General features: G+C 29.0%; 1 protein-coding gene and 1 pseudogene across 1 annotated transcript in view; both read right to left on the bottom strand.

Moving 5' to 3' along the window:
* Dscam2 (Down syndrome cell adhesion molecule 2) overlaps positions 1 to 24,849 on the bottom strand; it is a 462,957-nt gene that overhangs the window by 328,101 nt on the left and 110,007 nt on the right. The window lies entirely within an intron of this gene.
* Positions 17,081 to 19,595, bottom strand: LOC142328977 (cytochrome b-like; annotated as a pseudogene).

Genomic DNA, 24,849 nt, shown 5'->3' with positions numbered 1-24,849 from the left:
TAAAATACCCTAAAATGCATTAAAGATTATTTTTCACTAATATTTGAAATCTGAATTTTATAAATTTTCCCTAAATGAAAAACAACGATCAATAATAACAGATCCTGAAATCGTGGCATCAAGTTAAAAATATTGAAAGGTATTTTCACTTTTTAAGGGTTTTTACAATGATTTTATTTTTCTTCTTTCTGATTTATTTTCCTGGTTTCCTTTTTTTAAGAAGCCGCTTAACAAAATTAGGAAGAAAAGTTGTATACTTTGATTGATTTTCTTTTGTTTTTTTACCACAATCCAAAAATGTTAAAAAAAAAAAAATTAAACAACAAAAAATGTTTGTTTTGTATTATATAATTGGTCAGTCGCATTGGCAGATGTTAGAAAATCTTAAGAGGTTGAGGGGGGGAGGTTAAATCTCTGTTGTAAAACGTCGGATTATTGACCGTGCTCAAATATATTTGTATACCCGTAGGAATGAATAAGAGAACCGGGCAAGTAAACAGTCTACAAATGAAAGGGAATTAAGGCTGCTTTAAAAATAGACATAGACGGATTATATTTGACACATTCACCTCATGTGATTAGTTGAGATAGCCTACTTGACCAGCCAGTGTTAACGCATTTGGAAAATCGCTCTTTTCTAAAAAAAGAGATTTTGTATAAAGAGGACTCGAAATATATTCATGCTTGGAATGTATTATAAATCTTTTACATTATAATTCGTATTTTATCTTCTAAAGAAAAAAAAGTAAGGTATTTGTAACTAATAGTTAGAATTGGCATGGCCAACATACGGTCCATGGACTGGATCCGACCAGTGTAATGAATTAATGTGGCCCGTGAAAATTTTTTCAATATTAGCTTTTTATATAAGTAACTGAATAATGAAAAATATGGAAATTTAAAAACTTAACACAAGATATTTTAATTTGTTGTACTAAATTACTTACATTTATTAATAAACATAGTTTTTGTATTTAACAATTTTAATTTTAATATTTCCTTTGGCCCGTGAAAAAATTACCTTTCCAATTCGGCCCGGAGGCAAAAACTGTTGGCCACGCCTGAGTTAGAATATAGTTGCTAAAATGATTGTACAGAATGTATCACGAAGTTCTCCTAGGACTTTCATTACTTATTCTATTCCTGAAAATAATGGAAAAAGTTTGAAAAATATATGTCCTAAAATGCTTAGTTTGCGAATTGGCCTAGTGAAAAATTTCGGTCGGATTTCAGCTACCCCGGTGAAATGAACTCATAATGAAATTTTTAGGACGTTAATTAAGAGACAGAATTAGTGATCTTTATTGGCTTTTACCTAATAAATTTAACAAATCGGTCCAAAAACCGTATTTTCAGTAGCTTTTGAGAGATCTGAGTTGAAAACTAATAAATAAAAGTAAAAAAAACATTTTTTTATGTTTGACGTACAATAACTTTGTTAAATGAGTAATAAACACGTAAAACCTATAAGAACACATAAAGAGAATTTAATGCTGAATAAAATAGTGTAAAGTAAAAATATTACTAAGAGAATTTATAAAAATTTGAATTTTATTTAGAAACAGTACATTACTAAATTTGTCAGAAAACTAATTATTTAATGCAAACATAAAACCAAATTATTTTTTGGTGATAATGAAAATTTTTTAAAATTTCTGTTAAAAAATTAAAAAAACGCTGGAAATTACAAGATAATTTTAAAATAATAATTACTTAGAGAATAATATTGTTATTAATTTCAGAAATACAACAAATTATTTGAAAAACAATTATTTCAAACTTCGAAATAGAATAACAGCTGATCAACAATGCGAAACACTGCATTAGTGTTTAAATCATTCTGTGGTCATTAAATATATGTTTTAAGGTACATTAAATATATCGGGTTCTGTGAACTGTGCTGTTGTTAGCGGATGTTTTCTATGAATTTTAGTTTGAACGTGATCGGTTTGCCATTGATGTAAGGTCATACTTATTTACAACAGAGGAATAGGCTGATATGCTATTAATTTTGGGTGTGTTTAATGGTAACGCAGTAGAATATGAAGTACCTTTTGCGAATCGCAGGATTCCAGATCCCAAAGCAATTAGCGCGACTTTTCGCAATCTTCGGGAAACCTGTTCACTACCTAGTATTCATACCACCTACGAACGACCTGTTCAACACGACGCTGTTATTGATAAATTATTATCGATGCAGTTCAGCGTAGTCCAGGCATCAGTACAGAACGTCTTTCTAGGTGGATCGGGGTTTCACATTCGATGGTTTGAAAACTTAAAAGAAAACAAGTTTTATCCTTATCGTAAACAGCCAATTACTCACGGGAAACTGTCCGCTCCACTTGGAGTTCTACATCAGGTAGGAATAAAAATTGGCAACTCTACAAGTATGTTTAGTTTACCGAAGAGGCCAGTTTCACTCGAAATGGCGTCAACAACTTACGTAATGAGCATACGTGGGCAGAAATAAATCCTCATGAAACGGCGGAAAGCAATTTTCAACGCCGATTTAGTGTTAATGTGAAGTACTCAGCTGTTTGGATCGTTCATATTGCCTAGCCGCTTAAACATTGATGTTTACTTGCACTTTCTTTAAGAAGAAGTGCCGCAACTGCTTGAAGATATTTCTCTAGCGCTGAGACGCAAAGTACACTTCCAGCCCGATGGCGCGCCTTCCCACTTCTCTTGTTGACTTAAATCATAATTCTTTTGGGAAATGGATCGGTCGTGGAGGTTCACATTTATGCCACCAAGATCACCTAATCTAATAATACCTCTAGATTTTTGCTTGTAGGGATGGATGAAAAATATTGTACGCAAAACAAAAATACACTCTCGTGAGAAACTATTTGCGCGCATTATGGATGCGGCTGAGCAACATAAGGACAACGCTATAGAACTAAAAAGAGCAACAAAAGCGTGTTAAGAAATATGTTGAAAATGGTGCAGTCATTTTTGAACATTTATTATAAACTGATACGTATAATAAAACTTTTATTCAAATTATCTTTTACCATTTTATTCAAAATTAAATTATCTACAAGTTTTGTCTTAAAAACATTGTTTTTTTACCCCAGTTTATTGTTTTTCACCCTAAATTTCTCAATTCTCAAATACTACTGCAGGTACTGTTCTCGGACCTACTTTATCCAAATTTTTTTTAGGTAAAAAACCGAAAGAAATCACTAATTCTGCTCCTTAATTAACATCCTAAAAATTTCAGTTCACCGGGATAGCTGAAATCCGAGTAAATTTTTCAGTAGGTGCAAGTCGCAAACGAAGCATTTTAGGATACATAGTAATATGAAATTTTTCGAATAATTTTTCGAGTAGAATTGGTCATGAAAGTCCCTGGAGAACTTTGTGATATATTCTGTATATATATAAATATATATATATATGAAATTTAAAAAGTGTAATTTTGTGTGAAAATAGCGTAAGACGTGTCTTAAGCTATTTACCTTTAGAGAGATTCCACTGCTAGAGAAGTTTTCCCCTGCTCTTCCTCAATAAAAATTATTCATTTATACATTCAACTGATCTGTTGACATAGTTTATAAAATACGTAATGTAGTTTAGCTTTTATTCGTAGGCAATTTTTGTTTCTAACATCTACTTCTTTGTTTTATATGCTGATCAGATCTAACTACAGCGTAAAGGAGCAAAACAAAATAGTTATGTTATACTATTTTTATTTGTAAAGAATATACTGGATTATAAAAAAAGAATAATTAGGTGAGGAAATAAAAGTTTCGTCTTAGAAAAAAGGTTAAATTCTGTTTTGTTTAACAAACTTTTCAGGTTGAAAAAAGTGCTAGATAAAAACTATGAAATAGATCAGAACGTAAAAATTTTCAAATATTTCACTTCTAATATCAGAGTAAATATAAACACCGATTAAATCAGTGTTACTTATTTTGCATTGATTATACATGTAGCTTTCACATATTTTGTTTATCTGACCAGGAAATATTGTTTATTAGAACCCAATAATAGAATAGGGAGTACCGCAGGGTTGAGTCTTAGGACCGTTGATGTGGAACGTGGCGAATGACGGCCTCCTAAGGATGGAGCTTCCAGGAGATGCACAAGTGGTCGCATACGCCGACGATCTAGCCCTGTTGGTGTCAGAAAGCACCGAGGACTTGGTGGAGAGGACCGCCAATGACACAGTGGAGAGAATAAGTGCATGGCTTCGGGAAAGGAGCTTACAATTAGCCTCACATAAGTATGTGGTGGTGACCCTAGCGGGACGACGGAAGCTGCGGAGGATGGAAGTTCAGTTGGACGGCCATACGCTTCAGGACACCAGAGGTGCTAAATACCTAGGCTTATGGCTGGACAATACAAGAAGCTTCACCTGCCATGTTAAAGAAGTGACACTGAAAGCGGAGAGGGTACTGGCAGACTTGGGGAAGATCATGGCAGCAAAAACAGGACCACGGGCAAGTAGGAGAAGGGTGATTATGTCCGTAGCCACCTCCATCATGTTGTACACGGTCCCGGTATGGTGCGATCTGCTGGGAGTGAAGCGTAATGTTACGAGGATGGCTTCCCTACAGCGCCGAGCAAACGTGCGAATTATCTCAGCCTATCGCACCATATCGGGTGTAGCGGCGGAGGTGATCACTGGAACTCCACCTTCCACGTCCGAGCGCTGGAACTCAACCGAATTTATGACGGTATGTCGAAAGAGGAAGCTAGGAAGAAGAGAACAGATGAGTGGCAGGCGGAATGGATGGGAACGGAAAAGGGAGCCTGGACGAGGAGGCTAATCCCACGTCTGGAGCCGTGGCTCGGGAGCGGATTAGGGGAAGTGAATTACTTCATCACCCACCTCCTCTCGGGGCACGGGGACTTTGTTTCCTATATGTTCCGCTTCAGAAGACGAGCCACACCAACATGTATCTACTGTGAAGAGGAGGATACCCCGGAAAACGTAATTTTTTACTGTAAAAGATGGGAAGGAGTCAGGAGGCTCCTGGGGCTATCATGGGTTACGCCTGATAACTTATTAAATCACATGCTCCGGGAAAGACGGCAATGGGCAGATGTTGCATCTCTCCATCTTAACTACGAAAGCGAGAGAGGCAGAACTATGGGAAGGAGACTGACGGGCAGAACATCTGACTGCAAGACAACCATCAAGTCTGCCAGGCACTCGGCGAAGAAAATTTGTAAATATGTAGATTAACTTGTTATCAATGACTTCGTCCATGTGTATTTTATAATTTTGTATATTAATTCTCGTAACATATCTTCTTGTATCTTGTAATTTGTCGTATGTTTATTGAATCTACTAGTGCTTGTATTGTGTATAAAAATGTACAGTTGCATTTTGGTGAAGTGAAGCTCACTAAATTGGGAACAAGGACCCTTATGCTTTGTTATGAAATGTATATATTGTGCCGTATCTTTTTGGGCACTTTCTATCATGTTACTTGTGTTATTGGTATGTTTATTTTAAGATTGGGTAATATATACATCTATGCGTTTTTCGATTTGCTGTAGTTTTAAGGATCCTATCCATTTTGTTAATATGACCTACTAATAGAGCTGTATTATTGTAAATATTTATAATAAATTTAATGTATCTAATAATTGTATTTCATCCCTTTTGTGATACTAAGTGACTATACTGAATTTAGTTGGTAAATAAATCTTGCTACACATATAAGTGAGGGGCTATACCTCATCTCACTGAAGGGCAATGACATATATATTCGACTGACTGGAGCTAATGAAAGTATACTGTGTGGATGTCAAACTCCACCCAGTACACAACACACAGTATCCACACAGTATGAAAGTATACTGTGTGGATGTGAATTTAAAAAAAAAAATTCGGGGGGAACTGGCGAAAATGATTCTGTCGCCAGGGGGTCGAATCGTGGACGCGTGCAGGGCCAGGGAGGCAGCCTCTTTGCTGACGGCGTTCGGGTCCAGCAGATGGCTGGATCAGGACGTTCTGATGACGAATTGAGGACGTTCGAGGTTTATGAGGTGGACGCGCGATTCAATGGGTAGGGTGCATACCCAGACCCAGACTAAGTGATAGGAAAGGGAAGGGTAGCCCTCTTGGGAAGAATCACCATGGCAAACGGGAGGGATGTCGTGATGTTTTAATTATCCAAGAGGTACCCCGTCGGGAGATCAGCTTCAAGCTGCACAAAGGGGGGGAGGGCAGTCTTCAGCCATGTCACTTGGGACCGACCGAAGTAACGTCTTCTACGAGGTTACCGGTTGCTTTGAAGTGGTCAAAAAAAAAAAATAGAATAGAAAAAAACTGTAAAATTAAAAAATATTCAATTCGATTTCCATTAATCGGTAATTGTGATTCTGATTTTATGGCATAATTGCGTACAGTATTTGCACATTTAAGATTTGTTTTTTTATATAATAAATTGTATTTTAGACCAGACAACCGTTCTGTAAACTTGAAATTTACAAAATAAGCATTTTACACAATTATGCGAGAAGCTTAAGTGTCGGTATTTATTTTTCAATATATTTACTTTTTGTAGTTATTTATAAAGAGATCATTAATAAATTGTTAATATAATCTACAGATTTCATAAAAGTATAAAAAATTATATCATATGTACGTTACGTTAAAGGTGATATGATATTTTGTTTATTAATTATATTTTTTTTTTGTAATTTGTTATTTTAAAATAAATTACATGAGAATATGAGATTATCACATCTTGATAATTCTTTTTAGAACTAAACTGGGGCAATGATGACAAATTTTTTTTTTTGCTTAAAGAAGGGATGAGGTCAAGTTGACACAGCATGAGTGTAAATATTTTACGACTGAGCGTGGCATTGATTTCACATCCCGCACGCTTTCCCGACATTCTAACTTGTTCTTGGATGTACAGTACAGAAAGGGTAGTGGGTGAGGAACACTGAATGTGTCACAGTTTCCAATTCAAATGTTTGTACCACCTGCACACATCTCATATTCCATATATCCAGAAACCTTAATACCGTTTCAACAAAAACCATGCAGTAATGTACAAAAAGAACATAAAAAAATACGAATAAAAATTCATTAAGTAAAATGAGTATTTCCACCTTTATATAAAATTTAACGAGGAGAATTTATACAGGTTGTATTAAATTGGTAAAGCTGGCCTAGATATAAAAGATGAATTTTTATAATCTATCTTGACGGTATATTGTTGTAGATTGGAAAAATTTCATCTGAGTAGCGTTAGATTAATAACGTTTTTTATTACTGATTAACAGAATTACTCGTTGTTTCTCTTAATAATAGTTTTCTACTACCAGGAAGGTTGCACTACGTGAACTAAAAAAAAGTGATTATAAATAAATAAAAATTTCTCCGACCGATTTTTAATTAAAAATTGTAGGAAATTCTGAAATCAACTCTTATGTATAGATATTCTTCTAATGCATTTTAAATCTGTTCTTTACCAATAAGATATGATTTGTTTTTTAACTTTTAAAAGAAGTTTATAAGCTTTAAATCAATACGACTTTCTTTCAAATAAGTTTAGCAGAAAATTTAACATCTTTAGGAGAACAAATTGTATAATATAATCTATATCGATGATATTAAAGATATCACATGATATAGCGATGATGTGATGCTATATATATATATATAGAATGATTCACGTAGTGTTAGCGGCTCTTTCTGAGTTCATTCTAATAGCGAAAATAATGGAAAAAAGTTCACATAAATATGGGTCTGGATACGCACCGTTAAGAGAGTTACGGCTAACAAAAGTTTTTTCCCTGATTTCTGGGCAAAGAGTGAAGTAAACCATACTGAAATTCTAGGAACTCAAATTAAGGGATATACCTGACGGTTTCTTAAGGTTTTTGATCTGAAAAATTAAATAAAATAGGTTCCAGATCCATATCTTTAATATTTCCATAATAATCGACGTAAAATAGAATAATGTTTGTTTAAACACATGTTTTTATACGTTTTTGATACAAAAACTGAATGGCTAATTGATTAGTAAAATCTATTATTAAATTTTATAGAAAATTTAATTCTTAAATAACCCTAAAAACATAAATATAAGTTCCAGAAATTTGATTTTATTACTAACATTTACCATATGAAAACGAAGGGATTACATGTACAAAGCTTTTCTGTAAAGTGCAGTGAAACAAAAATATCTGATGAAGACACCACATGACTTCCTGGTACGCCTATTGAATTGCATATAACATTTTTCGCGGCAACTTTATTTAAACTTATTGCATTTGAAAGCGAGATACGATCCTAAAATTCTTTAATAAAAGTGGAGATTTACACAATTACTAAAATATAAATTTTTATTAATATCAAATATTTATACAATTATTAATTCAACAATCTTATCTGAAATATTAGGTTAGAGTAAAAGTCCCTTTATTACTCTTTAAATAAATGCAAGTCTTACATGTATCTAATACTACGTTTTTTTAGAATAATATGATGTAACCATCAACAAAATGAAAACAAAAACGAAACAGAAGATTACCAAATTTTATAGCGATATTTATTATCGAGTAGACTGAAAGAAATACGTAAATAAAAATAATTAGATTTTCAATTATAACTTTAAATTAATATTAAATAATCCGGTGTTATTAAAATCCGGTGTAATCACCCTTTGTAACAACAGAGTGACCTCATTGATCAGTTAAGATAGATTAGGATGGAGCTTCCCCTCATTATGCCACAACAGTACGGAATTGGTTGGACCAGGCATTCCATGGACGCTGGATAGATAGAACGTCACGGGGCAATCGAATGGCCAGCTCGTTCTCCTGACCTCATCCCACAAGATCTTTTCTTGTGGCACTCTTTAAAGGAAAAAAATAATTTCCGCAACATCAACACCCTTCAGAACCAGAAGAATGTGATTACTGAGTAATTTACTGTTCTTCCTCAAGAACTGTGTGGAAAATCGCATGAAAATATATCTTTGCGATTACATACAAGCCTGTATTGACTTTAATTCAACTTGATCGCACAATGGAAAACCTATATGAAAGAGTGTTTGTGTTACAAAATAAGCCATTTAATTTCTTTTCATGCTTACTCTGCTAGAAGTTACGGCACGTTGAAATATGATCTACTGAAATATAGGCCACTCTGTATACATTTGCATCAATGAAATGCAGAGGGTAATTTACTATTAGTAACCCCTTTAATTTTTTGATTCTTATTATTCCGTTTGGCTTCCTAGTAATCAGGGAGTAACGGAAATCTCTAATATAAATGTTCTATTTTATTTTATTATTATTATTATTTTTTATTTTTTATTATTTTATTATTTATTTATTATTTTATTCTATTTTATTTTTCGTATGTTCCTAATAATTCCAAAAACATTGAACCAATCATTACGAAATTTTAACTGAAGCTTCCTTATGAACCCAGCAATGTTTACCTCATTTTAAGCTTCACCAATCTCATTATTACATTAAAAAAAACAAAGTATAAATAAATAGCCTAGAACTTGTTTTAGTAAAATTTAATATCATTATCCATATCGATATATATTCTCTATATCCATCATTGTCTACTTCAATATCAATTTCTTCAGGCTGTTATTATGAGATTAATCTAATTATGAAACTAATTATAAATTAATTAGTTATTAATTATGAGATTAATTTAATATAATTTTGTAAAAAACATCAACTTGTATTATTATTGTAAAAACAAATTAGTTTGAAAAAAAAAAAAAGGAATGACGACCATTCTACATAACAGTCGATACATAGTTACTAAAAAAAAAAAAATTCTTTTTGTTTGCAGTTCTATACGCATATAGTGCGGGTAAAGCCATGACGCAGAATCTTAGTGAAAAGATAAATTAGAATTAAATATGTTTAATGAGTAAAGAAAAAATTGTGGAAGTAATTTATTTTTAACTTTTTTTTATCAACATTGGTTCACTATTATTTATTTATCTATTTTTTGTACTACATACTCAGCAGGATGTGTGGAGATTTTTTTTAGTTTAAATCGTATTTAGTGCTGAAAAAAATTCATAAAAAAATAAATTTTTTTTCGCAAAAGAATAAATTTATCATTTGAAAATAATCATAAAATATTTGTTGCAGAGTATAGTAATCGTTATTCTGTAAAAGATTAATTACAATTTGACAGAATTCAATCTCTAAAAATTTTGAAAGTTTTAGTATGATTCCAACTAAATATTCGTTTTACTTCGTTCTTATACTTTTTAATGATATAAATTATTTTTATGCATTGGTTTGGCTTCAACGTTAGTGAACCTCATAATCTAAGCTATATCAAATATTATTTCCTTCTCATCAACTTCAATTAAATATAAATATATATATATATACATATACGCGCCGGTTATGCCAGTGTGTGTTGTTATACATAATAACAACACACACGCGCGTGCGCACCGATTGCTTTATATAATGTAATATTTGTATCTTTCCTATAACTATATATATTATTAAACAAACAAAACGGAAGTTTTTTGTCAACATGTCATCCATTTACCATATAAATTATCTGTCACTTTGTACCTTAAACGAAAACAGAAAACATTTTGTTATAACATAATACAGGCCCGATAGATAAACAAAGATATTATATGTATGGAAACACCATGAATTCTATAAAAGAAATTTATTTAAATTATATTCATTATGGGTTGAAAAAGATAAGGTGACACCAAAATATAAAAAAACTTTGCACATGTATATCTCTCTCTCTCTCTCTCTCTCTCTCTATATATATATATATATATATATATATATATATATGAGAGAGAATGAGAGTGATAAAGAAAGTTGTGAAAAACGTGTTTGACAAGGGCAAAGGCAGATGAATAAAAACAAAATAAATTAATTAATTTCAATCATGTGAATCAATAAACTATACATAAATTGTGCGCCACAACTACATTCTCATCACGTGAAAATCCTGGACATTTAATGTTACCCATCGTTTGTATTATAAAGATTTATAAATTGTGTTGTCATTTATAATAAGCGGGGAAATTATGTCTTACATTTTAACCTTGAAAATAAAAATAAATAAATAAATGAAACAGATATCATAAGATATTATGCCAGTGTGTGTTGTTATACATAATAACAACACACACGCGCGTGCGCACCGATTGCTTTATATAATGTAATATTTGTATCTTTCCTATAACTATATATATTATTAAACAAACAAAACGGAAGTTTTTTGTCAACATGTCATCAAGTATACACTTGGTTTATAAAAAAAAAAAGATGCCGCATTGTTAACCTTCCCTAGGGATTTTGATAACTGGATTACAGTTGGATATTTCCATGTCAGACATCTGGGACGATGGTTGTTGCTTAGGTGAAGCTTTAGGAGAGACCTGAGGTTGTCTTCTATTAGTTATTCAAATTTATGTGTTTATTCAATTTTTATTTACATATGTAGAAAGATTATATTTATATTTATGTTTTATTTTAGTTGAAAGGTAGGAAGGTAGACTGAAAGTATTAGGAAGCAAATAAAACAATTCGCATAAGCAAAATGTATATTAATTTCCGATGTTACGAAAACTGGGTGTATATTAAAACAATTTTTATATAAACTGGGAAAACCCAACAAATAAATGATATCCAATGACAGAAGAAAGTAACCGTATCTTCACATAATGGCTATAACTATCTGGTACAGATCTTGAAATCTCTTTAAACCCGATATCTGTCTTATTTTAAGGTTTCTTGGTGGAAAGATATTCCTTTTTTCGTACGTATTTTTTATTTTAAAATAAATTTTTCTTAATCACTTTCCCAACTTTGGGTTCTGTAGGTGTAGGTCATGCTCCTAATAGTTCAATTCATAGAATTCAGAGACCTACAGAGCCGGATTTATCTTAACCGTTGCTAAGCTTGTGTACCCTTTTTCTCGTCTGGTGGTTTCATAATAAACCCTAACGTTAAAGTGTTTATCGCATTAATTCTAATCTCTGTTAAAATGTAAATATTATTTTAACCTTTTTCATTACAATTTCAAGGGATTACAACAGGCATGGCCAACATTCAGCTCGCAGGCCGGTTCCGGCCTGCGTAATGAATTTATGTGTTTCGCGAAAAATTGTTAAATATTAGCTTTTTTTATAAGCATGATGGAAAATACGGAAATTTAAAAAACTTAACACGTCACATTAGTTTTTTTTTGTTGATAATATGTTGTACTAAATTACTTACATTTATTCATCGTTTTTGTATTTAACATCTATTAATGTGAATATTTCGTTTTGCCCGTGAAAAAAGTTTTCTCTTTAATTCGGCCCGGAGACAAAACCTGTTGACCACGCCTGAATTAGAAGAATCCGCAATACAAGATAAGCATCTTAGCCCAGGCGGAGCTTTTAATAAATCCTTTCGGTGAGAAATAAACAAGAGTTCTTAGTTAGGTATTTATGTTGTGGAAAAAACTTAGGTAAAATAAATATTAAAAAAAAAAATTAATGACGAAAATGTTAATGAAACTGGTTCTTAAAATTTTATTACAAATTTTGTGGATATGTAACCGAAATCCATGGAATATAATCAAAGAGGAACGATAAAATATAAAAAAAAGGATTTTTAGCAAGCGACCGCCCTCCAGTAAAGAGAATATGAAACGAATCAAGCAAACCTCTTGAAGAAGTGTTTTGGGGTTACCACCCAGGAAATGGGAATTCAACCCATTTACATTTTACTAGTTTAGTATATCGTTATCCATGATGAGACCTCCTTTTTAGTTTCAGTTATTTATGCCATTTAGCATATGGAAAATGGTAATATTATTGTTTTAAGTTAGCTTATTATTGTAATATTTCATCGTGGTTTTATTTCACGTTTAGCGTACGGATTGTGGTTTTATATACTGGGTTTTAGTTTTTAATTTAATTTTTAATATTTATTTATCTTCTATATATATATATATATATATAAATCAATGTTTGTTTGTCTGTCTGTTCCAACTTAACTCGAGATCTACCGGACAGATTTGTCTAAAATTTTGCACACCTACACTTTGAAGCCCTGCGGTGAACATACGCTAATTTTTTTGGACCTCCGACATAACGAAATTTTACAACGAAATATGAAACACTTTATCCTTAAAGCTTATTTAATTTTCAAAATTACTTTGATTTTCAAGAAAAATTTAATTTTTAGCTAACATTTATTTCAACATTGAATTGATTAATTTTGAAAAGGGCTGAGATTTTAACGTATTCCTAAGTTCCAATTGATTTAGCGCACATGCATATGTAATTTTTACGATTCATTCATTTAAAATTTTTTACAGCTGTTAAAAAAAAACCTTAAATAAATAGCTGCTTTTGTTTATCATGTATTTTACTAATTTAAAGTGTGTAAAGCATTTAACTGCAATCTTTTAAATTCTGTGATCTTTTTTGAAAACATCATACGATGCCTAAAATACATTCTTCAATTTGGGGAAATATAAAAAAAAACACGTATGATGAAAACTGTTCGTGCGGCAGAGACTGAAGACGAAAGACAGTCAAGATTGGAAAGCGACCGAATACACACAGCCCAATCCCGTTCGACTAAAACAACTGAGCAACGGGAAATACGTTTAGAAAGCGACCGAATACGCACAGATCAATCCCGCTCGACTGAAACAATTGAGCAACGGGAAATGCGATATGCCACCGTTACTGTATGTGTGACTGACTGCACCTGTCTCCGGTTACTTGACTAATAAATATAAAATAAAAAGATTGACCACCACGGGAAACGCAAGTAACCATATAGCGCTGCGCCTGGGAGCTAGTCTACTATATAAATATTGTGTCTGGACGCTGATGACAGATACCTCGTTGTGCGCCAAAAAAAAAAACAAAAAAAAAAAACGATGAGATCAAAACTGAATGATGGACGATAAAACATAAAAAAGTTCAAACAGTGAATTTTTGAATTAAAACACGCGCTCGCGCACACACGCACACACTATATATATATATATATATATATATATATATATATATATAGTGTGTATATATATATATATATATATATATATATATATATAGTGTATATATAGTGTATATATATATATATATACATAGTGTATATATATATAGTATATATAGTGTATAAATTAAAAAATTTATTATATAATAAATAACCTCTTATATTCAATTAAGAATCTTAATATAATATAGATTTTTAATTAAATGTAAAATAGTTTTTGTAAAGATAATCATCTAAAATAAATTATTTAATTAAATGCATCAATTAGATATTTAATAAAAATAATTCTTATTTTTAATTAAATAATTAGTTTATAAGGATTTAATTAAAAACAACCTTTAATTAAATTAAATATGATTTTATTAAAAATAATTTTATTCATTTTAATAAATTTTAAAGTTTAAAAAACCTAAGGAATATAATTATATTATAATAAGTATATATAAAAATATATAATTATTAAAAAAAAAAAAAAAAAAAAAAACCTCATGGTCTAAATTTAAATTTGAGGTTTAGTTTAATAAGATAATTACATATGTTTTATTTAAATATTTATTTTGGTCTTTTAAAAACAAATTTATTATTATAATACTTTTTGTTAGTAATATCAATATCATTTTCTGTTTAAGTTCATTTTTAAGTACTTAGAACCGTCATTTTTTTTTTTGTAAAAAAATTATGAAATTTAGTTTAATTATTTATGTTTGTGTGACTTTTGAATGAAAATTTTTACATTCGTTTTTATATTTAAACCATTTTTGTAAAAGGTTGTGATAATGTTAGGGGTAGCTTTATCTAATATTTTTGTGGCTTTGAATATCAACTTTTAAGTTCACTTTTTATTAATTTAATTACTGTTTCTTATTTCAATTAGGTAATGTTAGGGGTAGCTTTATCTAATATTTTTGTGGCTTTGAATATCAACTTTTAAGTTCACTTTTTATTAATTTAATTACTGTTTCTTATTTCAATTAGGTAATGTTAGGGGTAGCTTTATCTAATATTTTTGTGGCTTTGAATATCAACTTTTAAGTTCACTTTTTATTAATTTAATTACTGTTTCTTATTTCAATTAGGTAATGTTAGGGGTAGCTTTATCTAATATTTTTGTGGCTTTGAATATCAACTTTTAAGTTCACTTTTTATTAATTTAATTACTGTTTCTTATTTCAATTAGGTAATGTTAGGGGTAGCTTTATCTAATATTTTTGTGGCTTTGAATATCAACTTTTAAGTTCACTTTTTATTAATTTAATTACTGTTTCTTATTTCAATTAGGTAATGTTAGGGGTAGCTTTATCTAATATTTTCATTTAAATTATTAGCTTATGATTTTATTAACTGTTTTAAGCTATAATTAATTTAACTTCAGTTAGGGGTAGCTTGAAGTTATGTTTTTACAGGGGAGAAGATCCTTTTTTAAATGTAATTTATTTGGTTTTTTGTTTGTAAAATTTCATTTAAGGTTCCTTTAAAATATTATTTTAAAAAAAATTTGATTTTTGTTTTAAAATTTGGCTTTAAATTTATAACGCATGTAAATTTTTGTTAGGTTAAATATCCTTAATGGTTTATTTTTATTTTCAGTGTTAAGGTTTTTTAATTTAATTTTTTAATTTAAGTTATATTTTTTAGAACCAAAAAATGTTGTGCCAGCATTTGCGGTTATTCCTCAGGTTCAAGTTAATTTTTTTAGAATTTAGTCTTATTTAGTTTTAATATTTTGTATTTAGGTGAAATTTATATAATAAATTTTTTTTTTTCTATGTAAGTTTGAGTTTAAACCAGGATTAGATACCCTGTTATTCTTAATTAGTAATTTTTTTCTAAGGTAGTATATTTTTTATAATTGAAATTTAATAGATCTGGCGGTTTTTAAATCTTTTTAGAGGAACCTGTAATTTAAATGATATTCCACGATTTTTTGTACCTTTTTTTTCTTGTATATCTCTGTCGTTGAGTGTAACGAAAGTTTATTTTCTTTTTCTTTTTTAAGATTTATGTTAGGTCAAGATGCAGTTATAAGAAGGTTATTATGGGTTACATTAATTTTTGTTTTTTGATTTTTTAATTTGATTAAATCTGAATTTGGATTTAATAGTAATTTTTTTTAATAAAATTTTTGAATTTTGCTCTTAATTATGTACATATCGCCCGTCACTCTCATAAATTGAGATAAGTCGTAACAAAGTAGATGTACTGGAAAGTGTATCTAGAATCGGACTTTGGTTTATTCTTATTTACAATAAGATTTATTACTGTTCAATTCAGTTGAGTCTGATAGGTTTTTTTTTTTTTTTTTTTTTTTTTTTTTTTTAAAAAAATTTTTTTTGTGTCTTTCTTTTTTTTTATTTGATTTTTTTTAATTTAGTTAATTGTACAGTGTTGGATAATTAAATTTTATTTTAGAATAATAATTTTTTTTAGTACCTTTTGTATCAGGGTTAATTAATTTTTTAAATTTATTTTTTTTTCCCGAATAGTGAAGATCTATCTTAATCTGTATTTTATTGTGGAATAATTATTTATAAGTTTGGGATTGTTTTGATATGAAATTCATTTCTTTTTATATCTGGTTATCTGGTAAATTGATTCAATCGAGAATTTCTTTTTGTTAATTTTATTTTTTTTTTTCATTTTGAAATTTTATATTAAGGTGGATAAGCTCTTTTTTATGTATATAATTTATTTTTTTTCTTTTTCTTGTTGGATTAGAATCTTTCATCATTTAAAGTTCGTTGTAGATTAAAATATTCTTTTTTTTTATATTTATTTTTTTACTGGATTTAAATTAATTTTTTTATTTTTAATTATGATTAAATTAGTAGATTTAAAAATTTCATTTATGAATTAGGCAAGAAATAATTTCGCCTGTTTATCAAAAACATGTCCTTTTGTAATTTATTTAAGGTTTGACCTGCTCAATGATTTAAATAGCCGCAGTATTTTGACTGTGCTAAGGTAGCATAATAATTAGTCTTTTAATTGAGGTCTGGAATGAATGGTTTGACGAAAATTATACTTTATTTTTGTAATTTAATTTGAATTTTATTTTTAAGTTAAAAAGCTTGAATTTTGAAGAGGGACGATAAGACCCTATAGATCTTTATTTTATTTTTGATTTTTTTTTTTTAGTTTATTTTTAAAATTTTTATGAATTAAATTTTGTTGGGGTGACAAATAAAATTTTAATCTTTATTTTTTTTTTACATTTTTTTATGTCTGTTTGATCCTTTATTTTGATTAAAAGATTAAGATACCTTAGGGATAACAGCGTTATAAATCTGGAGAGTTCTTATTGATAGATTTGTTTGCGACCTCGATGTTGGATTAAAAGTTTCTGTGGGGTAGGTTTTACAGTTTTAGGTCTGTTCGACCTTTAAAATTTTACATGATCTGAGTTCAAGCCGGCGTGAGCCAGGTTGGTTTCTATCTTCTTTAAATTTATTCTGATTGGTACGAAAGGATTTTTGGTAATATAATAATTTATTTACTAATTTGGCAGATTTAAGTGCTTTAAATTTAGAATTTAATAATGTATTTTTACAGTTAGTAAATGTTTATTCTTAGTTCTTTTTTTTTATTTATTTTTGTTCTTTTGGGTGTTGCTTTTTTTACTTTATTTGAACGTAGGGTTTTGGGTTATATTCAATTTCGTAGGGGTCCTAATAGGGTTGGTTTGTTTGGTTTATTACAGCCTTTTAGAGATGCTTTAAGGTTATTTAGAAGGGAATTTTATTTTCTTGTCTTTGGAAATTATTTAATTTATTTTTTTGTACCTATTTTGGGTCTTTCCGTTTCTTTAATTTTTTGATTAATATTTCCTTTTAGTTTTAATTTTGTAGGATTTTCTTATTGTCTTTTTTTTTTTTTTTGTTGTTCTGGTTTAGGGGTTTATTTTATTATAATTGCCGGTTGATCATCTAATTCTGTTTATTCTTTATTGGGTTGTATACGTAGAATTTCTCAAAGAATTTCTTATGAAGTTGTTTTTTTTTTAGTTATTTTTTGTTTTATTTTATATTGTGAGTCTTTTAATCTAAATTATTTTTGTTATTTTCAGTTTGATGTTTGATTTATTTTTTTTTCTTTTCCTTTATTTATAATTTTTCTTTCTTGTATTTTAGCTGAAACTAATCGTTCTCCTTTTGATTTTTCTGAGGGTGAGTCAGAATTAGTTTCTGGATTTAATGTTGAATATAGATCATTTAGATTTTCTTTATTTTTTTTGTCTGAATATAGAAATATGATATTTATGAGATTTTTTACTTGTTTAGTGTTTTTAGGGGGTGATTGTATAAATTTTTTTTTTTTTATTAAGGTTGTGTTTCTTATTTATTTTTTTGTATGGGTTCGTGGTTCCTTTCCTCGTTATCGTTATGATAAGTTGATATATATATGTTGAAGGAGTTATTTGCCTGTTACTTTAAATTATATTTTGGTTTTTATTTTTTTTAGGATTTTTTTGTTTTTCATTATTTTAAGGTGAAAAAAAAGTTAATAGTATTTTATACTTTCCTATAATTTCAAGTTATATTGCTTTTAGCTTATTAACTTGAAATTTACAATTTATCTCATATTTTTGTAGACATGGGATGGATAATAAAGAATGAGAAGTAAATTGTGGTCAAGATTTGACCTGTAATAATGTATGGTTCTTCTACTGGTCGTGCTCCAATTCATGTAAGTAGAATAAATGTATTTACTATGATTCAAAATATTATTTTATTTATTGGGTAGAATGATCTTGTTTGAAATTTTATTTTTATTGAAAATGGTATTGATATAATAATTAGAATTGATATTATTAGTGCTACCACTCCTCCCAGTTTTCTAGGGATTGATCGTAGAATTGCGTATGCGAATAAAAAGTATCATTCTGGTTGAATGTGTGGGGGTGTTCTTAGTGGGTTTGCTGGAGTAAAATTTTCTGGGTCTATAGTTAGGAATGGGTTTAAATTAATTATTATTGTAAAAATAATTATTGTTATTGCTATTCCTAAGATGTCCTTTGTTGTAAAGTATGGGTGGAATGGGATTTTGTCAATGTTGTTTTTTATTCCTAGTGGATTAGATGATCCGGATTCATGCAGGAATATTAAATGTAGTATTACTATTATTGATAATATGAATGGTAAAATAAAGTGGAATGTAAAGAATCGATTAAGTGTGGGGTTGTCTACAGCGAATCCTCCTCATACTCATTGTACTACTATTTCTCCTATATAAGGAATTGCTGAAATTAAATTAGTAATTACTGTTGCTCCTCAGAAGGATATTTGACCTCATGGTAGTACATATCCTATAAATGCTGTTGCCATTAATGTTAAAAGAATTAATGATCCTGATATTCATGTTTTTTTTAATTTAAATGATCCATAATATATTCCTCGTCCTGTGTGTATAAAAATTAGAATAAAGAATAGTGATGCACCATTTGCGTGGATGTTTCGAATTATTCATCCGTAATTTACCTCTCGGGTAATGTGTACAATTCTTTTAAAGGCTTTATCAATTCTTGGTGAATAATGTATTGCTAGAAATAGTCCTGAGATAATTTGAATTATTAAGCATATTCCTAAAAGTGATCCAAAGTTTCATATGTAAACTCTATATGAATTTATAGAGTTTTGGTTTTTGTTAAAGAGGAGAGTATGAGAAATTTTGAGGACAAATTTACAGAGCCATTTTCTATTGGTAAATAGTAATAATAATTTCAACTTAATAATAAAATTGAACCTTCATTTATAAAAATTGCAGACCTTTCATAATGCAAAAAGGAAACTGAAAACACTGTTTTTAGTAAAATGCCATATAGGTTTTACGCATACACATTATTTGCTTTTACGTTTTGTTTGTAAATTTTACTGTAATATAAAAATGACTATTTTAAAACAATATCACCAACCTAACATGGGTTCTGATAATAATTTAATCGATTATTTAAATATAAAATCTGATAACTAGTAATCTTCCGCAGTGCAGTACAAAACAGTGGATATTGCATGATATCAACTAAATTGTTATTATTAATATAAATGGATATTAAAAGGTAAACGAATTTACTGCAGCCTAATATTAAAACCTCACAGTCAGTAAAATTTGTATCGCGCTGATTAAACAATAATTGTCCGACCGCAAAACGAGCTACTGTTTGTTAATCTATTTCAAACTCCCGCTGCTTTCGTTTACAGGGGTAAAATTAACGTTTAATATTAACTTCCAACTTTTAGTATTAAATTGCTCTAAGTCCATTATGTGCAGACTATCTTATTAATAAGTAAAATATCTTAAATAAAAATGTTCATTTCCAGTTACCCTCTTATTCATTTAAATCTAGCGGGGGAGTTTATTTTTCATTTTACATAAGGAAGTTTAAGAAATAACCAACCTATTAAGTTTTATAAGATTTGTTTATATTCTAAATACTTGAAGTCACGAAAGAAAAAACTTGCCTTTCAAATCTTTAACTTTGAAACTAATGTTACAACAAATTGCTCTGAATGAAAGTTTTTGAAATTTATACGGTTTTTAAAGTGGTTTTTTCTATGTTATATTTATCAATTTAAATTTATTTAATGAATGAATGCAGGAATTTAAAATTACAGGAAAAAAATCATCTCGACGTTTCTTAGTAGAGGAATTTCAACGTTCCATACTACATTAAGAAATTTATATAATGAAAAAGTATATTTGAGAAAAGAGTTTCACATACTATTTAATTATTTTAAAAAATTTTTTGATGGTTTTTTTCAATGCGATGACTGTTTAAAAATATGGATATTATAGGTTTTAGTAAAGATATGATATACTGAACTATTTGTTAACCCCTTTAACGCGTTATCTACATATTTTCTTAATTTAAATTAATAATGGGAAGAAAAAGTATTCAAAATGAAAGAAGAATCTTCATTAAATCTGTTGAGAATTTTATGTAACTGTTAAAAAAAAAGAGTCGAATCCGCTTTAAAGTTAATACTAAAAGCTTTACAAAGAAAGCGAAACTATCGCTTTGATAAGTATAAGGTGTAATCTTATATGAACATGACACTTTTTTTCAGCTACTGATATATGTGAGATATTTCTTTTTTTACACTTTTTTTACACTTATTACACTTTTATATTACACTTTTTTTTCTGCGAGAGACGCGTAATATATTTTGCTAAAATAGCTAGAGTTTTAAACTTAATTATAATTTATTTCAATATAATTACAAATCGACAATGATTTTGAATTATTTCCTTTTATTTTTTCAATTACTTTAAGCAATCTCATTTAATATATAAATTTGTCTTAAAAAAGCCAAACATATTTCTTTAATACCGAAAAATGAATAAACTTCAATTTAGACACGAGTAAAATGCGCAGAAAAGCTTTTCCATTAGCTTCCTAACAATAATTTTTTTCTATAATTCTTAATTAATTTGGGTGCTTTCAGAAGATTGGTTTTCTGTTAATTTCCATTTTTTAAGTAATAGGTAAGACAGGAAGAGTTATTACTCAAAATTAAACATAAAATTTAATTGATTATTTAAATAAGCAGTATGTATAGGAATTAAAAATAGTAATTTTTACTACAAATATGAAATTGGATTTGACAAAAGAAAGTTCTATGTAATAATAGCTGGTGGGGAAAGAAAAATACATTAACGATTAGTTTACTTAGACAATGAAGTAACTGTGTTTAAAACCATATTAGCGTGGAATACTTTCATCACAAATTTCTTTTGAAATTACTTCATCCCCTAAATAAATATAATAGTAATTTTTAATTAATGAAAATATTTTTCTTTCCGTACTTCTAATAAGAACATGTTTGTTTTTTAAAAATAATCATTCTTGTCTGAAATATATATATATATATATATATATACATTACCTGAAAATGGCCGGTAAGTTTAAGACTGTTCAAAATCGATCGAATTGGACAAGGATGATAAAAAAAGAAGTTATGTAGGTAAATAATACAATTCATGAATAATTAAAGAAAAATTGCGCTTTTCAGATGGTTTTTAAATCTATCTAAAAACGTGATTTTATCAATAGTTTTCTTCTTCTTCCTTTTTAATGTTTAATTTCAGATGTTAGATTATATTTAATCTATCAATACTTAAAAGAATGGAAAATAAAATTACATCGTGCTTGATGATTTCATGTAGTTACGATGCAAATTTTTAAACGTCAAATTCATCTAGAAATATATATCAATGTAAGTAGTAAAATTATTTATTTATATTATTCCAAACGTTTTAAGAATATTAATTATCTTTTGTTAGGTATGATACAAGTAAAATAATTAATATCCTTTATTTTCTAAAAACGTTTTCTTAAAAAAAAAAATTATTTCAAACGTTTTCGATTAAAATTCCGACAGATATATATTTTTATTAGTTATTGATGTTTATTAGGAACGGTATGAATTAAAGCGGTTCAGAAATACTAAATAGAGTAGAATAATATTTGCGGTAATAAACTATAAAAGTTATGTACTCTTTACTAAACAGGTGTTACCAGAAAATTATTTTTAACAATTTATTGATAATATTAAAAAGAAATGATTTAAAACAAAACTTGAAGTAATAAATTATTTTACTCCAATCTTAGAATGACATATTTTTCAACCCCAACCTTTTTTTTTTTATCCCGGATTTCTCAAAAACAAAAAAATAAAGTTCTGGGATCTATTCTTTTCAATTTTTCATGGGATATTTCATGTAAAATTATTAAATTTACCCGGTAGTTTGGGTTCCAAGAATTACAGTCTGGTTTAATTTTACCAAAGACGCAGGAAGCAGGGCGAAATATTTTGCCAGCCGACACTCGATAACGAAGCGTTTCCGAATCTATCTTTATGTGAATTTTCTTTTTTATATTCCGCAGCAGAACATCATACTCTGAAAGTTTATTATATTATTCGTGAACTACTCTGAATAGAAAAGTTCATGTCTTTTAAATCTTTGACACATCTATACTCGATGCCAGACCTCTACATCATCGAATAGCCGACAATTTGACTTGGATTTAATCAACAGATGGTTGAGTACATGTAGGGTATGCGTTAATTAAGTAAATCGAACCATGTGGCATTCTTGATGAGGAGAGGTGACTGCTCGGATCCATCGTGATGGCTTTGTAATTTCGCAAACTGATTATGAGTTATCTAGGTCTACACCTCGATACTTGAAGATTGTCAAGTATCGTGGAAAGTTTATATAAGAGAGAAGAGAAGGCAATGTGAGGTAGAATTCAAGGAAATGTTTTGGCTGTTGGGCAGACATTCCAGTTTGTCCTTGCCTAATAAGCTGCTGGTGTATTCAATAATTCTAAAACCCATCTCAACCTATGGGGCACCGCGACTAGAAGCATTGTGGACATCTTACAGCGGTTTCAGAATAAGTTTACAAGGTGTATAAGAGAGTTAGTTTACAAAGAACAATGGGATCCAGGATTACTTCCGTTTAAGGTCCGTGAGGGAGGAGATACAACGTTTCAGTTCAAAGATGAACAATCTTAACTACCACCCAGATCACTTTGCAGGAAATTTACGATATGACATAAGGCTAAACTGACTGCATTTTCTAGAAGTGTCATTATTCTTCACTAGTAAACTCGGATATGAAGTATATTTTATTATCTATTTGATTCTTTAATTTCAAATTCGTTACATATACTTTACCATTTTTTTTTACGCTCTTTCATCATTTTTAGGTAGATTTCATAAGAAAGTTACCTATTGTTATGGGTACCATGATTCGACTTCCGAAAAATTTCGATATATCTTCGCGTTTTGCATCCCCCAGACCCCGAAACCACTAAAATCAAACCATGAAAAAAATAATTGAACTGTTTTCATATTAATTCTGAAAGATAAAAAAACCAATTAGATTATATTAAAGCAGGTTGTTCGGAAATCAATAAAAAGAAATATTTCCTATCGATTTAAATATTACAACTTTTTTTTTATTACTACAGATTTATTCTCCAGATTTTCTTTTAAATTTTATGTTTTTTTATTAATTAGAAATAAGCACTAAGCTGGATACTATTTTGAAGTTATACTGTTTAGTCTCACTAAATTTTAGGACAATCGTATCTGAGATGATATCATTAACTCCGCTAAAGGACTTCTGATAATGCAAATCCAACTAATTATTAATGATTACACATTCACTGTATGCAAACTAGTGTCCTGAAGCACTATAAAACAGTTTTGTCATTACGATTGATCAGTAATTATGCTAACTACTCACGATATAGATGGGATCATATACGAATTGTAATTAATATTATTATTATCTACAAAAAAAAGAATTCCTTAGGAAATGTATTTATTTTAATTAAAATTAGCAAAATTACTTTTGTTTGAGAATAAAGATTAGTAATTAACAACTTCAAAAATTACAAAATTTTTATTTAGAGTTTATAATTAGTTAAAAGTTTAATGATGAATGATTAATGTTTTAGCGTTCATATTTTAATCTGAGTATTAGTTTTGAAAATTTAGGATAAATTAAAACTTCTTATACTTGAAAGGTTTGAAATTGGTTTCAAGATTTATTACCTAATAAATATTAGTTAAGTAAATAGTACGTTTATCTTACTTATTTCTCTTTAACTTTAATAAAATTTTATTTTCATTATAGTTCTATTACAATAAAATTAAATCTGTTTAATATATTAACAATATAACTCTGATCAAAATTAATACTATAAGTTATCTTTTCAATAAAAAAAAGATTATGATCGAGGGACATCGCCGGCGCCCCTTCTGTCAAGACAACTTGACACATACGCGGCGACGCTACCTCTTTAATCTTTAAAATAGAGTATTTCTTGCCTTAAAATTCATT

Source organism: Lycorma delicatula, chromosome 8 (assembly GCF_047948215.1).
Source record: "Lycorma delicatula isolate Av1 chromosome 8, ASM4794821v1, whole genome shotgun sequence".
NCBI classification, from domain to species: domain Eukaryota; kingdom Metazoa; phylum Arthropoda; class Insecta; order Hemiptera; family Fulgoridae; genus Lycorma; species Lycorma delicatula.
This window is presented reverse-complemented; position numbering and strand designations above follow the sequence as displayed.